Source organism: Lathyrus oleraceus, chromosome 6 (assembly GCF_024323335.1).
Source record: "Lathyrus oleraceus cultivar Zhongwan6 chromosome 6, CAAS_Psat_ZW6_1.0, whole genome shotgun sequence".
NCBI lineage: Eukaryota > Viridiplantae > Streptophyta > Magnoliopsida > Fabales > Fabaceae > Lathyrus > Lathyrus oleraceus.
The window spans coordinates 172,971,544-172,986,840 of NC_066584.1; positions in this window are offsets into that span (position 1 = coordinate 172,971,544).

The following is a 15,297-nucleotide window of genomic DNA, read 5'->3' on the forward strand; positions in this document are numbered from 1 at the left end:
GGGCATCGATATGATTGGAAAGATTGAACCTACTTCTTCTAATGGACATCGCTTCATCCTGGTCGCGATTGATTACTTCACCAAGTGGGTGGAAGCAGCTTCCTATGCCAATGTTAGCAAGCAAGTGGTTGCCCGATTCATCAAGAAGGAGATTATCTGTCGTTATGGGGTTCCCGAGAGAATCATCACTGATAATGGTTCGAATCTTAATAACAAGATGATGAAGGAGCTTTGCAAAGATTTTAAGATCGAACATCACAATTCTTCTCCTTACAGACCAAAGATGAATGGTGCTGTAGAGGCGGCAAACAAGAACATTAAGAAGATTGTGCAGAAGATGGTCGTGACGTATAAGGATTGGCATGAGATGTTGCCTTTCGCTTTGCATGGGTACCGTACCTCAGTACGTACGTCGACCGGGGCAACCCCTTACTCCCTTGTGTATGGTATAGAGGCAGTCATACCTGTTGAAGTGGAGATTCCTTCTTTGAGAGTCTTGTTGGATGTCAAGCTAGACGAGGCTGAATGGATTCGGACGAGGTTTAACGAGTTAAGCCTTATCGAAGAGAAGCGATTAGCAGCCGTGTGCCATGGGCAACTTGTCATACCCCGATTTTGGTCCTGAATTTTTTTATGTTTTTTATTTTTGTTTAGCATGCTTGGCCTAACCTTACTTTGGTTTTATATGAGGATTGGTCTTGATCCAAAGTCATGGTGTTGTTCATGTGATTGTTAATGCACATATGGTCTTGGTCATCTGAACAACCAAGCTTCTTGTGTTTCAAGCCACTTGCTAGTCATGTTATTGGTTCATGGATACTATGTCAAAACCCTGACCTTATGGTCTCATTTCATGGCCTTGTTCATGTGCATTATCAGTCAAGTTATTTTTCAAAAATCAAACATTCAAGTCATAAGACAAAACAATTTGGAAACCAACTTCAAACCATTTGTTAATCCATTTCAATCCATTGCATGTCATTGTAAACCATTACATGTGAGTCCATACAAGAAATTACAAAATTAGCAATTTTGACTACACACGAATATCCTTTCTCGGTTCTGCCTTCTGGGATGGTCATGCTGAAGCCCTTGCTGTTCATCGTTACCTGCATTCTTCTTTTCAATTCTAACACTGCCACAGATCTAACTGATGTTGCTTCAATAAAGGCTATCTTTCAAAGCATGAATTCACCGCCCCAACTAGGCTGGCCTGCTAACTGTGATGATCCCTGTGGACAGTCCTGGAAAGGCATTACTTGTTCCGACACTCGCGTTACACAAATCAATTTGTCCAATCTTTCTCTAACCGGAACATTGGCTTACGGATTAGACCGTTTGACATCTCTCACCAATCTAGACATCAGTAACAACAATCTTGTTGGAACCATACCATACCAACTTCCTCCAAATCTCCAAATTTTAAATTTTGCTCACAATAACATCACCGGGACACTCCCTTACTCTATCTCCAACCTCACATAGCTTACTCTTGGGCTTCCTTACAATGAGACATGTTCCTTGCACTTACACTCCTACATTGTTTAATGCTTCATTATTTCATTCTTTGATTATTTGATTCGATTATATACCTGTTTATATCTTACTTGTTTGATTAACTGTGGCCTACTTGTATGGTGTATGAGGCATGTATTATTATTGTTTGTTTGCCATGAACAATCCCCATTCATAACAAATGTATCCCTCTCCCATGAAATGTATAATATTTTTTCATTCTTTATTCATCTGTAAATACAAGAATTAAAATGAACATCCGATAATCATTTCAAAACAAGATCAAAACCTCGATCCAACGTCGAGTAATCATTTTTCAAAACCTAACAGAACCAGCACGTATTCATCCACCCTTTTGTAAGTCGATTGCTTTATGCATCGCCATCAACCTTGTAAGTCGATTGCTTCATGCATCGCCATCTACCCTTATCCCTAACACTTCTCCTTGCTCCACTCGTCAACTCTTGTTCCGATTAGGTAGCACCCATTAGATAGAACCCTTTGTATGATAACATAGGTAAGATTCCCATATCCCTTTGTATGATAACATAGGTAGGATTCCCATATCCTTTTGTATGATAACATAGGTAGAATTCCCATATTCTTTGCATGCTAACATTAGGTAGATACTCCCATTTGTAGATCCTAACACTTAAATACATATTGCATGACAACTCTAGGGCAGAGCTTCCCCACTTCTAGACCTTTCCGAGCGTCTCCGATCTTGTGGCATGTAGTCCGTTCTATTGCAAAGAGGTAACTGCTTAAGACTCGATTCAGCGAGCTGCGACACCTACTGCTAGGACGTGAACACATCGCCCACTCTCCTTTGACACAACTGGTGTCCTCCTTTGTAAGTCCATATTCAGATGGCAATCCCTCCAGGGGAACTAAGTCGCCCTGATTCTCATACCAGATGAGGTACGTAGGCAGGAGATCGTGCGAGATCTCTCCGGGCACCCTTTTCCTTTTCTTTGTGTGTGTTTACTTGACAGTTGCTAGGCTCGAGTTCCCGACTCCTTAGTAACTTGTTGCCTGTTTCTTCTTGTGTGTGTTAGGATATGGATGTAAGCCCAGCGATTGGCATTCCGTATCCTATTGTTGTGTGCTTGGAGTCCGGTATAAGTCCATCAAGTGGCATCTGGTTTCCAGTGTGGTTTTGTTTGGTTCGGAATCTGATGTAAGTCCAGCGATTGGCGTTCGGATTCCACGTTTGCCTGTCTGTGTGTTTGTTTTGACGTCTCAGCGTTTGTGCGTGTGTTTGTTTGGCCTCCCTATGTAGCCGAACTACGGCAACTCTGATTCTCATGTTCAGATGAGATACGTAGGCACAAGATGCGATGTCTTGCCGAGTTTGACTAACGACTAATAACTAATCCTTGTTTGCTTTCGCCCTTGTTGCGATCCTTTCTCTCGCCCTCGTTGCGATCGAGACCTTCCCTTTCTCTTGCCCTAGTTGCAATCGAGACCTTTGTTCCCGTAGTTAGCCGAACTACATTATGCTCTGATTCTCATTCCCGATGAGATATGTAGGCATAAGACGCGATGTCTTAGCGAGCACACATCTCTTTCACCCATAGGTAGCCGAGCTACGAAGACTTTGATTCTCATTCCAGATGAGATACGTATGCAATGGATGCGACATCCGTGCGAGTCATTTTTCTCTTGACCCTTTTAGTAAATAGTACATTAGATAAACACACACCCTTTAGACAAGAACAACAAGAGTGGATCCCGTAGAGTACTACGGATGCGTAGGGGTGCTAATACCTTCCCTTCGCATAATCGACTCCCGAACCCAAGATTTGGTTGCGAGACCTTGTCTTTTTCCTTTCCTTCTCTTCAGGTTTACTTCGAGCGTTTCCTTTCCCTCCTTTGGGATAAATAACGCACGGTGGCGACTCTTCTGTCATTTCTTTCTCGCCGGTTGTTTTTTCGCACCTCTGTATTTTTCAGGTTGCGACAGCTGGCGACTCTGCTGGGGACCCGGTTTCCCTAAGAGAGTCCCTCCTAGCTTTTGTAGGTTTCTTGTTTGTTGGGTGTTTATTCTTTTGTACAGTTATTTATTTTCAGCATTTACCTGCTTTACCTTATTGCATTCATGTACATATGTTTGTTGTATATGTGGGTTCTGTGGGTTGTTTGATGGGTTGGGACTGTTCTATGAGAGATAAGCCCACTACCCAGGCTTGAGTGTACACATAGGTGTTAGAGTGGATAGTCATGAGGCTTGCATGGTATGTTGCTGCGTTAAGTCGTTCATGAGACCCACATTCCAGACGAGGTTTCTGTTGGATGTATTTTGTCCTATGGGTGTTCCATAACGACAGATATTCCTTTAGAAATCGTCGACTCTGGTGACCATTTCCCAAGAACTCAGTCGAGGCCTCTCCTCTGAGACGCGTTTATGTTAGCTCTGGTGGGCGCATTCTCGCTGCTCAATCCGAGGACCCCAAGACTGGGAACTTGCTTTAGGATATCCTGTTGAGGGGAGTCAGCAGAGGTCTTTTATCCCGTAATAATGCCAAACCTTCAGTGGTAAACGTATTATTCTCGACTGAAGGGCTGAAGCTGACAAACTTCTGTTCTTAGAACCTACCAGTGAGGGGCGGGCTAAATTCAGGAAACCTTAACCTCCAACCAACCCGGTTTTCTGGAGCAGAGTTTTGATCTTATTCTTCAGTGGGTTTTCTCTTCAGACAGTGCAACCCGACATATGTTCAAGCAGATACAGCAGTCCTGATTTCCATGTCACTGCATTGCATCACATCATTCTGCATTCATATCATTTAACACATGTTTATCCATTTCTAGGGGGTTTACATCTTCTTCTTGATTCCGGTCGGGGTTTTCTGGTTCTCCTGAGATGGATATTGGAAGAAAGAGACATGTCGCCTACAAGTTTCCAGTGGTTTGTTTGGAGCCTATTCAACAACTGATGAAGTTAATGGATCACGATTCTCTAGAAGGATTTCGAAAGGATTACGGTTTGATTCTAAGTTTCGCCACGGTTCTTTCCAAGGATCAACATGATGCTCTATTCACACTGCTGCAGTTCTATGACCCTCCATTGAGGTGTTTCACATTCCCGGATTATATTTTGATCCCTACTTTGGAGGAGATTGCCAGTTTTCTCAGAGTTCCTATCAAGTCACAGTTGTTGTTCTACAGTTCTGAGTTTCTGCCCGATCTCAGCATGGTTGCTTCGGCCACATATTTGGGGAAATCAGTCTTGAAGGCTAATATGTGTCAGAAGGGAGGAGTCAGTGGTTTTCATTTGAGTTTCTTGCTAGGGGAAGCAAAGAAGAAACTTGAAGATGGTGACCAGAGGGGTTTCAATGCTGTGTTGGCTCTTTGTGTGTATGGGATTCTCCTGTTCCCTAATGTTGCCAAATTTGTGGACATGGACGCAATACGCCTCTTCGTGTTGGGAAATCCAGTGCCTACCTTGCTAGGAGATTTCTTTCATTCGGTGCACCACAGGAATGAGAATAGAAGAGGAGGATTGGTGAATTGTTGTGCGCCTTTGTTTTATAAGTGGTTCAGTTCTCACCTACCCAAATCAGGAGCGTTCATTGATGTCGAGGACTCATTGAGTTGGTCGAAGAGATTGATGGGGTTGAGAGCTGAAGATATTTCTTGGTGGTCTGACCGGAGCTTGCTTCGGGCGGATATTATTCACAGTTGTGGGAACTTCCCAAATGTACCGTTGGTGGGAAGAAGAGGAGGAATCAACTATAATCCTTCTCTAGCAGTCAGACAGTTTGGATATGCTTTAAGAACTCCGCCTTTGGAAAAGGACGTGGAAGAATCGCTGTTTTTACATTCTTCGCCTGATTTGACTGTATCCCGTAAGGCAGCTGAGGCCTGGCTCAAGGTGATCAAGAGAGAAAAAACTGTGCTTGGAAAAGGAGATTGTAGAACTTACCCTCAGTATGGAGAGTGGCTTCAAGGAAGAGTCGAAGAGTTGGGTCTGCCGTTTCCTATAGAAGAACCTCTGTATCCACCTACTCCTGTGCAGTCAACAATGGTGAGCCAAGAGGAGTATGACAAATTGAAGAAAGCCATGGAGGAGCTTCAAATTGAAAACTCGGAGTTAAGTGTAAAGTTGCAAGACTATATGCATCAATTCCATGAGGCAGAATATCAGAAGGGGGAAGCCGTTAGATTGCGGGGGGAAGCAGAAGGGAAATTAGCTGTGGAGGTGGACTTCTTCAGGAAGACAGACAAGGCCTTGGGATCATCCAGTTCTGAGTTGAACCGAGTCAAGCAACAATTAATGGATGCTCATGGTAAATTAGCTGGGTGGCAAGAGCGATGGGATGCATTTTCAACTTCTCGGAAGGCAAAGGAGGAGGAGATGGTGACCGAACTGACTGGTCAGATGGAGAAACTGAAGACTTTGCTGAAGGAGAAGAACAATGAGCTTCTGTGCGCCCGTTCTACCAATGGTTACATCACCGATCAACTCAATGAGGCTCGAGGACAGATTGAAGAACTTAAGGTGTTGGCAGGTTTGAAGAAATCCAGACTTGAAGAGGTGTTCGGAGAAGATGATGGGAATTACTACAGAGAGAACATCAACGAGTTGGATGGAGTTATTCACCAAAGGAATCTGCTTATCCGGCGTTTGATAGAATTCCCAGATCATCCTGACACGATAGCATTGCTGGCTGAAGTGAGGAGCAGTCCTCATGGTTTGAACACAGGAGGCTGAGTCCTGATTATTGCCCCTCCCTTTACTTATTGCTTTGTTGTTGTGTAGTGATGATCCACAGGCTTGTTGTGGAAATCCTCTTTTGATGTACTATTGGCTAAGGCCATTCTCTTTGAATTTATCTATATGAAGACCTGCTCTCTATTGCATCTTGATCTCCGAAGTTTATCTACGGCTCGATCTTCTCGTGAGACCGGAATCAAATGGGTTGAATACCTTTTTGGAAGTTGTAAACATGTCATTGCATTAACATATTCATTTGCATATTCTTACATAACAGGTGTCGCCGCGGTGTTCTCATATTATTTGGTGTTCCACTAGCAGGATAGCTGATTCAGGAATCCACCGGTACGGAACCCGCAGAAACCAGCAAAAAGCTATGGAGGGTCTACAAGCAGAACTTGCTGAGATGAGGGTCCGCATGAACCAGTTCATGGACGTGATCCAGGGAGTAGCGCAGGGACAGCAAGAGATTAGACAAATGATACAAAGGAATCCCGCAACTACTCAACCAGAGGTCGTGACTAATCCTCCAAATGCAGAGGTTAATGGACCGGGGCCTGTTCCGATCCCACATAACAACCTTGATCAACAACCCATTCACGATGATCAAGATGATCAGTTCTTGCTGCCAGAAGACTTTGGTTTGGGCCATGGCATGGATCCCATGTTCAGGAGATTAGAGGAGAGGCTGAAGGCGGTAGAAGGACAAAACCCTCTGGGGGTATATGTTTCTGACTTGGGATTGGTCCCAGGCGTGAGGGTCCCACCGAAGTTCAAAGTCCCAATCTTTGACAAGTACAATGGTAGCTCTTTCCCGAAGACCCATGTGCAGGCCTACTTCCGAAAGATGGTTGCATATTCTGATGACGAGAAGCTACTCATGTACTTCTTCCAGGACAGCCTAGCTGAGGCATCCCTGGAATGGTACATGAGGTTGGATAGGGCCCACATCCGTTGCTGGATGGATTTGGCGGAAGCTTTTGTGAAGCAATACAAGTATAATTCAGACATGGCCCCGGACAGAACTCAACTCCAGAATCTGTCTCTAAAAAGCAATGAGTGCTTCAGGGAGTACGCTCAACGCTGGAGGGAGACAGCTTCCCGTGTTCAACCTCCCATGTTGGAAAAGGAAATGGCCAACATGTTCATGAATACGTTGCCTGGACCTTACCTGGAGCGTCTGGTGGGGTGCAATGCCTCCAATTTTGCTGATGTGGTCTCTACCGGAGAGAGGGTAGAGAATTACCTGAAGACCTACAAGAGCCACAATGGAGGTGGATCTTCATCAGGGGTAAAGAAGCCATTTATGGGAGGACAAAATCAGAGGGAAGGGGGTGTGAATTCCGTGTCTTCATATCAAAACAGGAGGAATAATTTTCAAAACTATCATCAACAACCGTATGTTGCGGCTGTGACCATTCCAGCTGCAGCACCACTACAACAACAACAACCACAACGTCAGCAAACTCAGTATCAGCAACAACCACAACGTCAGCCAACTCAGTATCAACAACAACAACAACCAGGTAACAGACCCGCCTATCAACAGAGGCAGAGGATGATGGACCGGCGTTTCGACACTCTTCCAATGTCGTGCGCTCAACTTCTTGCTAGTCTTCAACAGCTACAACTTGTGCAGTTACGCACTCTGGCTCCTCCGGTTGGTAGACTTCCGGTGGGTTACGATGCCAATGCTAGGTGTAGTTTCCACTCTGGGGCACCTGGCCACAATATCGAGAACTGCAAAGCTTTTAAGCACGTAGTTCAGGACCTCATTGATTCAAAGGCTATCAGCCTTGCACCGGTTCCTAATGTCGTCAACAATCCTATGCCATAGCATGGTGGTGCAAACGTTAATATGCTGGGGGAAGAAGCCAAGTCCGTTAAGGATGTGTTGAAGTTGAAGACTCCGTTGTTGGAAATTAAGGAATGCTTGCTGAAGGCTGATGTTTTCCCCGGTTGTGGGAAAGGTTGTTTGGATTGCGCTACACAGGGTAAGGGTTGCTTGAAACTGCAACAGGGTATCCAGGTCTTGCTTGACAATGGTACCCTCCAAGTTGAAGACTTGTCTGCCAAAGAGTTTGCTGAAGGGGTAGTTGAAGAGGTATTTGAAGATGCTGTTGAAGAATTCACAGATGTTGTTCCTGCTGATTGTGTATTTCCCATTGATGTATTTAATTTTTCAAATGTTGTTGTTGATATACCAAACAATGTGTCTGATCTTGATGTAACTGAACTTGATTCCGGTGTTCTGGATGTTTTTGTTTCAATGAACGAGATTCCTGAGTACGACTATGATGTCGCTACTATCACCATCTTTTACCCGACTAATCAGATCAGTGTGCCAGAAGCACAACCAGTGCCACCAGTGCGACCGACCGCTATGACAATCACAACCCCTGGTCCTTTACCTTTCACCAGTGAAAGGGCCATTCCGTGGAATTATGGGGGGAGTGTATACACACACGATCATGGGGTGGAATGTCCTTTGAAGGTAGAAGAGGGTCAGAAGTCTGAACTCGAAGTTGAAGGTCCCGTAGTGGACAATGTTTGTGGAATCGGGCGATTCACCAGGAGTGGCAGACTATTCTCGCCACCCGTTACCCAAGCTGAGAGCACTGATGCCGCGGTTAAGGCCAAAGGCAAACAAGTTGTAAATGAGGGTACCTCTGCACCCCAGGCTGGCTCTGAACCCACTTTTGCGAAGGATGTGGACGAGCTTCTAAGAATCATAAAGAAAAGCGATTACAAGGTAGTCGATCAGTTGATTCAGACGCCGTCTAAGATATCCATTCTCTCACTCCTGTTGTGTTCAGAGGCACACAGGGAGGAACTTCTGAAGGTCCTTAACGCTGCATATGTGCCTCAGGAGATCTCAGTAAACCAACTAGAAGGGATCATTGAAAATGTTCATGCAAGCAACAAGTTGGGTTTTACTGATTCTGACTTAACACCAGCTGGACGCAACCATAACAAAGCTTTGCATATCTCGATGGAATGCAAAGATACCGTGTTATCTCATGTTCTGGTGGATACAGGTTCCTCTCTCAACGTGCTACCCAAGAGAGCCCTGTCAAGGTTAGAAGTAGAAGGTTTGATCTTGAAACCTTCCGATCTCATGGTGAGAGCCTTCGATGGTTCTAAGAGGTCGGTGTTTGGAGAGGTGGAATTGCCAATTCAGATTGGATCACAAACCTTCAACACTGTCTTCTATGTGATGGATATCAGTCCCTCGTACAGTTGCCTTCTGGGTCATCCTTGGATCCACAATGCTGGGGCAGTCTCTTCAACTCTACATCAGAAGATCAAGTTCCCAGTCAATGGAAGAATTGTCACCGTCTGTGGTAAGGAGGACATACTGGTAAGTAACCTGTCTACCTTCAAGTACGTAGAGGTAGAAGGTGAAATTCATGAGACCCTCTGTCAGGCCTTTGAGTCAGTTCAGATCAAGGATGCAGCTCCGGTGGAAGGGGTTAAAGCAGGAGCTCCTATCTCATCCTTCAAGCAGGCACAGGCCTTGGTGGATTCAGGTGTTGCTCCCGGTTGGGGACGTCTGTTGGAGTTACCAATGAAGGACGACAAGTTTGTGATTGGGTATCAACCAGCGCTGACTTCTACAACTTCAGCACTTCAGACTCGTCAGGGGCCGATTACTTTCTCCAGTGCTGGCGTCATCCAATATGGCCAGATCTCTGCGATCAACGATGAAAATGGGGATAGTGATTGCGACATCGACAACTGGGTGCGTCCGAGGATCCCGGATGAAGTCATCAACAATTGGTCTTCCGAGGAAATTGTCCAAGTCACTCTTCTAGAGGAGTAATTTTTCTTTGTTTATTCATGCATGTCAAAGTCTTGCGTTCCGCCCAGGGCGTAATGACTCATTGTAGGGCTCATCTATGTGAATACCTGCATTGTTTATCATAAATGAAGGACGTCTTTTGCATTCAAACATTTTGTTCACTATTTTTTCATTTTTGCAGTTTTCAAAAATCAAAAAAATATTTGGCAATGTTTTGTTTAGTTTTCATTTTTTTCACACTCATAAGCACATACCATCACTCATGCAGATGCACATCACCGGATCCTATTGATAACAGTTCTGCTGTGGCTCGCTTCGACTTCGAAAATCCAATCTTCCAAGCTGAAGAAGAGGGTGATGAAGACTGTGAACTCCCTGAAGAACTTGCCAGGCTGTTAAAGCAAGAGGAAAGGGTCATTCAACCGCATCAAGAGTCTACTGAAGTGATTAATCTTGGCACCCAGGACGTCAAGAAAGAAATCAAGATAGGGGCTGCTTTGGAAGATGATGTGAAGAAGGGGTTGATTGAACTATTGCAAGAGTATGTTGATGTCTTCGCGTGGTCTTATCAGGACATGCCAGGGCTTGACACAGACATTGTGGTACACCGTTTGCCTCTCAAAGAGGATTGTCCTCCGGTCAAGCAGAAGCTCAGAAGAACAAGACCAGAGATGGCTGTCAAGATAAAAGAAGAAGTGCAGAAACAGTTGGATGCAGGGTTCCTAGCATTTACCAATTATCCGCCATGGGTTGCAAATATCGTTCCAGTACCTAAGAAGGATGGAAAGGTACGGATGTGTGTCGACTACCGGGATCTGAACAGAGCTAGCCCTAAAGATGATTTCCCATTACCTCACATCGACGTTTTGGTGGATAACACAGCTCAGTTCTCGGTATTCTCCTTCATGGATGGCTTTTCTGGCTATAACCAAATCAAGATGGCACCAGAAGACATGGAGAAGACAACTTTCATAACTCCATGGGGCACCTTCTGCTACAAGGTGATGCCGTTTGGTCTGAAAAACGCTGGGGCAACATATCAACGAACTATGGTGACTCTGTTCCATGATATGATTCATCATGCAATCGAGGTTTATGTGGACGATATGATTGCCAAATCTCAGACAGAAGAAGAACATCTAGTGAATTTGCAGAAATTGTTTGAGCGGTTAAGGAAATTCAAGCTGAGGCTTAATCTGAACAAGTGCACTTTCGGGGTGAGATCTGGAAAATTGTTGGGCTTTATTGTTAGCGGAAAAGGGATTGAGGTGGATCCTGACAAAGTGAAAGCAATACAGGAAATGCCTGAGCCAAGAACAGAGAAGCAAGTCCGTGGTTTCTTAGGGAGGTTGAACTACATTGCAAGGTTCATCTCTCATCTAACAGCCACGTGTGAGCCAATTTTCAAATTGCTGAGGAAAGATCAGGCTATCAGGTGGAACGACGATTGTCAAAGGGCTTTTGAAAAGATAAAAGAGTATTTGCAGAATCCTCCTATCCTCATGCCTCCAGTCCCAGGGAGGCCGCTGATTATGTACTTGACAGTACTTGACGATTCCATGGGTTGTGTTCTCGGTCAACACGACGAGACAGGTAGGAAAGAACATGCCATCTACTACTTGAGTAAGAAGTTCACAGATTGCGAGTCGAGATACTCAATGCTTGAAAAGACATGTTGTGCACTTGCATGGGCTGCTAAGCGATTGAGACAATACATGCTGACTCACACAACCTTACTGATCTCCAAGATGGATCCAGTCAAGTATATATTCGAGAAGCCAGCTCTCACCGGAAGGGTTGCTCGTTGGCAAATGGTACTGACAGAGTATGATATCCAGTATACATCCCAGAAATCCATCAAGGGGAGTATTCTGTCAGACTATCTTGCTCAACAACCGATTGAAGATTACGAGCCGATGAAGTTTGATTTCCCAGATGAAGACATCATGTTCCTCAAGATGAAAGACTGTGAAGAGCCAGTTGTTGGGGAGGGACCTGATCCAGATGAAAAATGGATTTTAACGTTTGATGGGGCTGTCAATGCCAGAGGAAGTGGAATTGGTGCTGTCATTACCACTCCGAAAGGTGCCCACATGCCTTTCACCGCTCGTCTGACTTTCGAGTGCACCAATAATGAAGCTGAGTACGAGGCCTGTATCTTGGGTATCGAACAAGCCATTGATTTGAGAATCAAGACTCTGGACATCTTCGGAGATTCAGCTCTAGTGATCAATCAAGTGAATGGTGATTGGAATACTCTCTAGCCTACTCTGGTCCCCTACAGAGATTACACGAGAAGACTGTTGACTTTCTTCACAACAGTAAAGCTGTATCATATACCTCGTGATGAGAACCAGATGGCAGATGCTCTTGCTACTCTATCCTCCATGATCAAGGTGGTTCGGTGGAACCATGCTTCTAGGATCGATGTTATGCGCCTTGATAGGGCCGCGTATGTGTTTGCCGCTGAACTAATAGTCGATGACAAGCCCTGGTATCACGATATCAAGTGCTTTCTGAAGAATCAAGAGTACCCTGCAGGGGCATCCAACAATGACAGAAAAACTTTGAGAAGATTGGCAGGCAGTTTCTTCTTGAACAAGGACGATGTGCTATATAAGAGGAACTTCGACATGGTTTTGCTCAGATGCGTGGACAGACACGAGGCGGACATGTTAATGCAGGAAGTTCATGAAGGTTCCTTCGGTACTCATGCCGGCGGACATGCAATGGCTAAGAAATTGTTAAGGGCGGGTTATTACTGGATGACCATGGAATCAGATTGTTTCAAGTATGCTCGGAAGTGTCATAAATGCCAGATTTATGCTGATAAGGTGCATGTACCGCCGAATCCTCTGAATGTGATGTCTTCGCCGTGGCCGTTTGCAATGTGGGCATTGACATGATTGGAAAGATTGAGCCGACTTCTTCCAATGGGCATCGCTTCATCCTTGTTGCCATTGACTATTTCACCAAATGGGTCGAAGCAGCGTCGTTCGCGAATGTCACCAGACATGTGGTTGCCAGATTCGTCAAGAAAGAAATCATTTGTCGTTATGGGATTCCCGAGAGAATCATTACTGATAATGGTTCCAATCTCAATAACAAAATGATGAAGGAGTTGTGTCAGAACTTCAACATTCAGCATCACAATTCTTCCCCTTATCGTCCTAAGATGAACGGTGCTGTTGAGGCAGCAAATAAGAACATAAAGAAGATTGTGCAGAAGATGGTCGTCACGTACAGAGATTGGCATGAGATGCTACCCTTCGCCTTGCATGGGTACCGTACTTCAGTACGTACGTCGACCGGGGCAACCCCTTACTCCCTTGTGTATGGTATGGAAGCAGTCCTACCTGTTGAAGTGGAGATTCCTTCTCTAAGAGTCCTGTTGGATGTCAAGCTAGATGAAGCTGAATGGATTCGGACAAGGTTCAATGAGTTGAGTCTTATCAAAGAGAAGCGAATGGCAGCCATTTGTCATGGGCAGTTGTATCAGAGTCGGATGAAGAGAGCCTTTGATCAGAAAGTGCATCCTCGTTGTTTCCAAGTCGGAGATTTAGTGTTGAAAAGGATCCTTCCTCCTCAGACGGATCACAGGGGCAAGTGGACTCCTAACTATGAGGGACCTTATATTGTCACCAAGGTTTTTGATGGAGGGGCCTTAATGCTTGCAACGATGGATGGTGAAAACTTCACTTCCCCGGTAAACTCAGACGCAGTTAAAAAATACTTCGCATAAAATAGACCCGCTGGACGGTAAAAGAACAGTCCAGACAAAAATGGGCATCCCGACGAACCAAGAAAATGAAAAGGTTCGGGCAAAATTAGGGATTTAAAAAATGGATCGTACACCCGGTAAGTTGAAAACCTGAAAAGGCAACTTAGGCAAAAATGGGTATCCCGGTGGATTGAAAACCCGAAAAGGGCGATCCAGGCAAAAGTTAGGGATTTAGCGAATGACTGCGTTCTGAGTTAGTTCTAAATCTCATCTCATGTCAATGACTGGAAACTTTCAAAAGGTAGGAAACAGTCCAATCACTTTTTCAGAAAGCTGATCATTTGGAGGATCTTGAAGACGAGCAAGTCATAGCAGAATTGGAATCCAATAGAAATCCATTTCACATTGCCACTAGATTAATTTCTGTTTTGCGATTACCTCTTCCTAGGGATTGCTTCCTGATGTAAATGCCTATTCAGAGGTCATTCAATCAATAAAATCATATTATTCAGTACATCTCTGTGTTCATTTTCATCTTACTGTTTTGTTTGCAAAAATGACGTCCGAATTTTTGATAAACATTACATCATGAAACATAAGAGCTTTATAGGTACATGCTCAATGAACATTTAAAATTGCTTTAAATTTTAAGTGCTTTGGATCGTCTATTCAGAACAGATACCCTCGGGGCATTTCCTTAAGATTCCCAGCAGGTTCTCACTACTGTACTCCCCAAGCGGTTGTTTCAGACTATACACTCCCTAGTAGAGTTAACAGTGCCAGACTGTATATCCCCAGCGGAGTTAACAGTGCTAGACTGTATATCCCAAGCGGAGTTGACAGTGCCAGACTGTATCTCCCCAGTCAGAGTCTCGGTATCTCGCCATTGCCAGAACACTGCGCGGCCGGTCATTTCCCCACATAGTTCATTATGCTGTGCATCTCCAACAGTAGTGCCAGGGTCCGGAAGATTATAATCATTTCCCCAACGGGATTCCTTGCTTCAGCTTGGCATTTTCCCCAGCATTTCGCATCCCCGCATGTAGAATCATATTGCATTGCATCCTCCCAAATCGCGTAGCATTTCCATTCTCATGGAGCATTACGCCATTGAAAAATTCAAACATACGCATGTAAGCATAAAACATTCTCGGCATCCCAAGTGACAAGCCAGAAGTTTGTTTCCAGTGCTCAGACTGAAGGTTGTTCATGACTTATTATCCCCAGCATGGGTCGTTGGCCCACGAGCTGCCTCAATTATCATTTTCCTATTTCTGCCGATGCTGACAGGCATGAAAGTTTCCGGTATCCAGACCGAAGTGGCATTCAGGCCAATTTTCCGGTATTCAGACCGAAGTGGCATTCAGGCCAATTTTTCCGATATTCAGATCGAAGAAGTTTCCGACATCCAGGTCGATGCAACTTGTGGCATTCAGGCCAGTTTCCGGTATCTAGACCGAAGTGGCATTCAGGCCAATTTTTCCGATATTCAGATCGAAGAAGTTTCCGACATTCAGGTCGATGCAACTTGTGGCATTC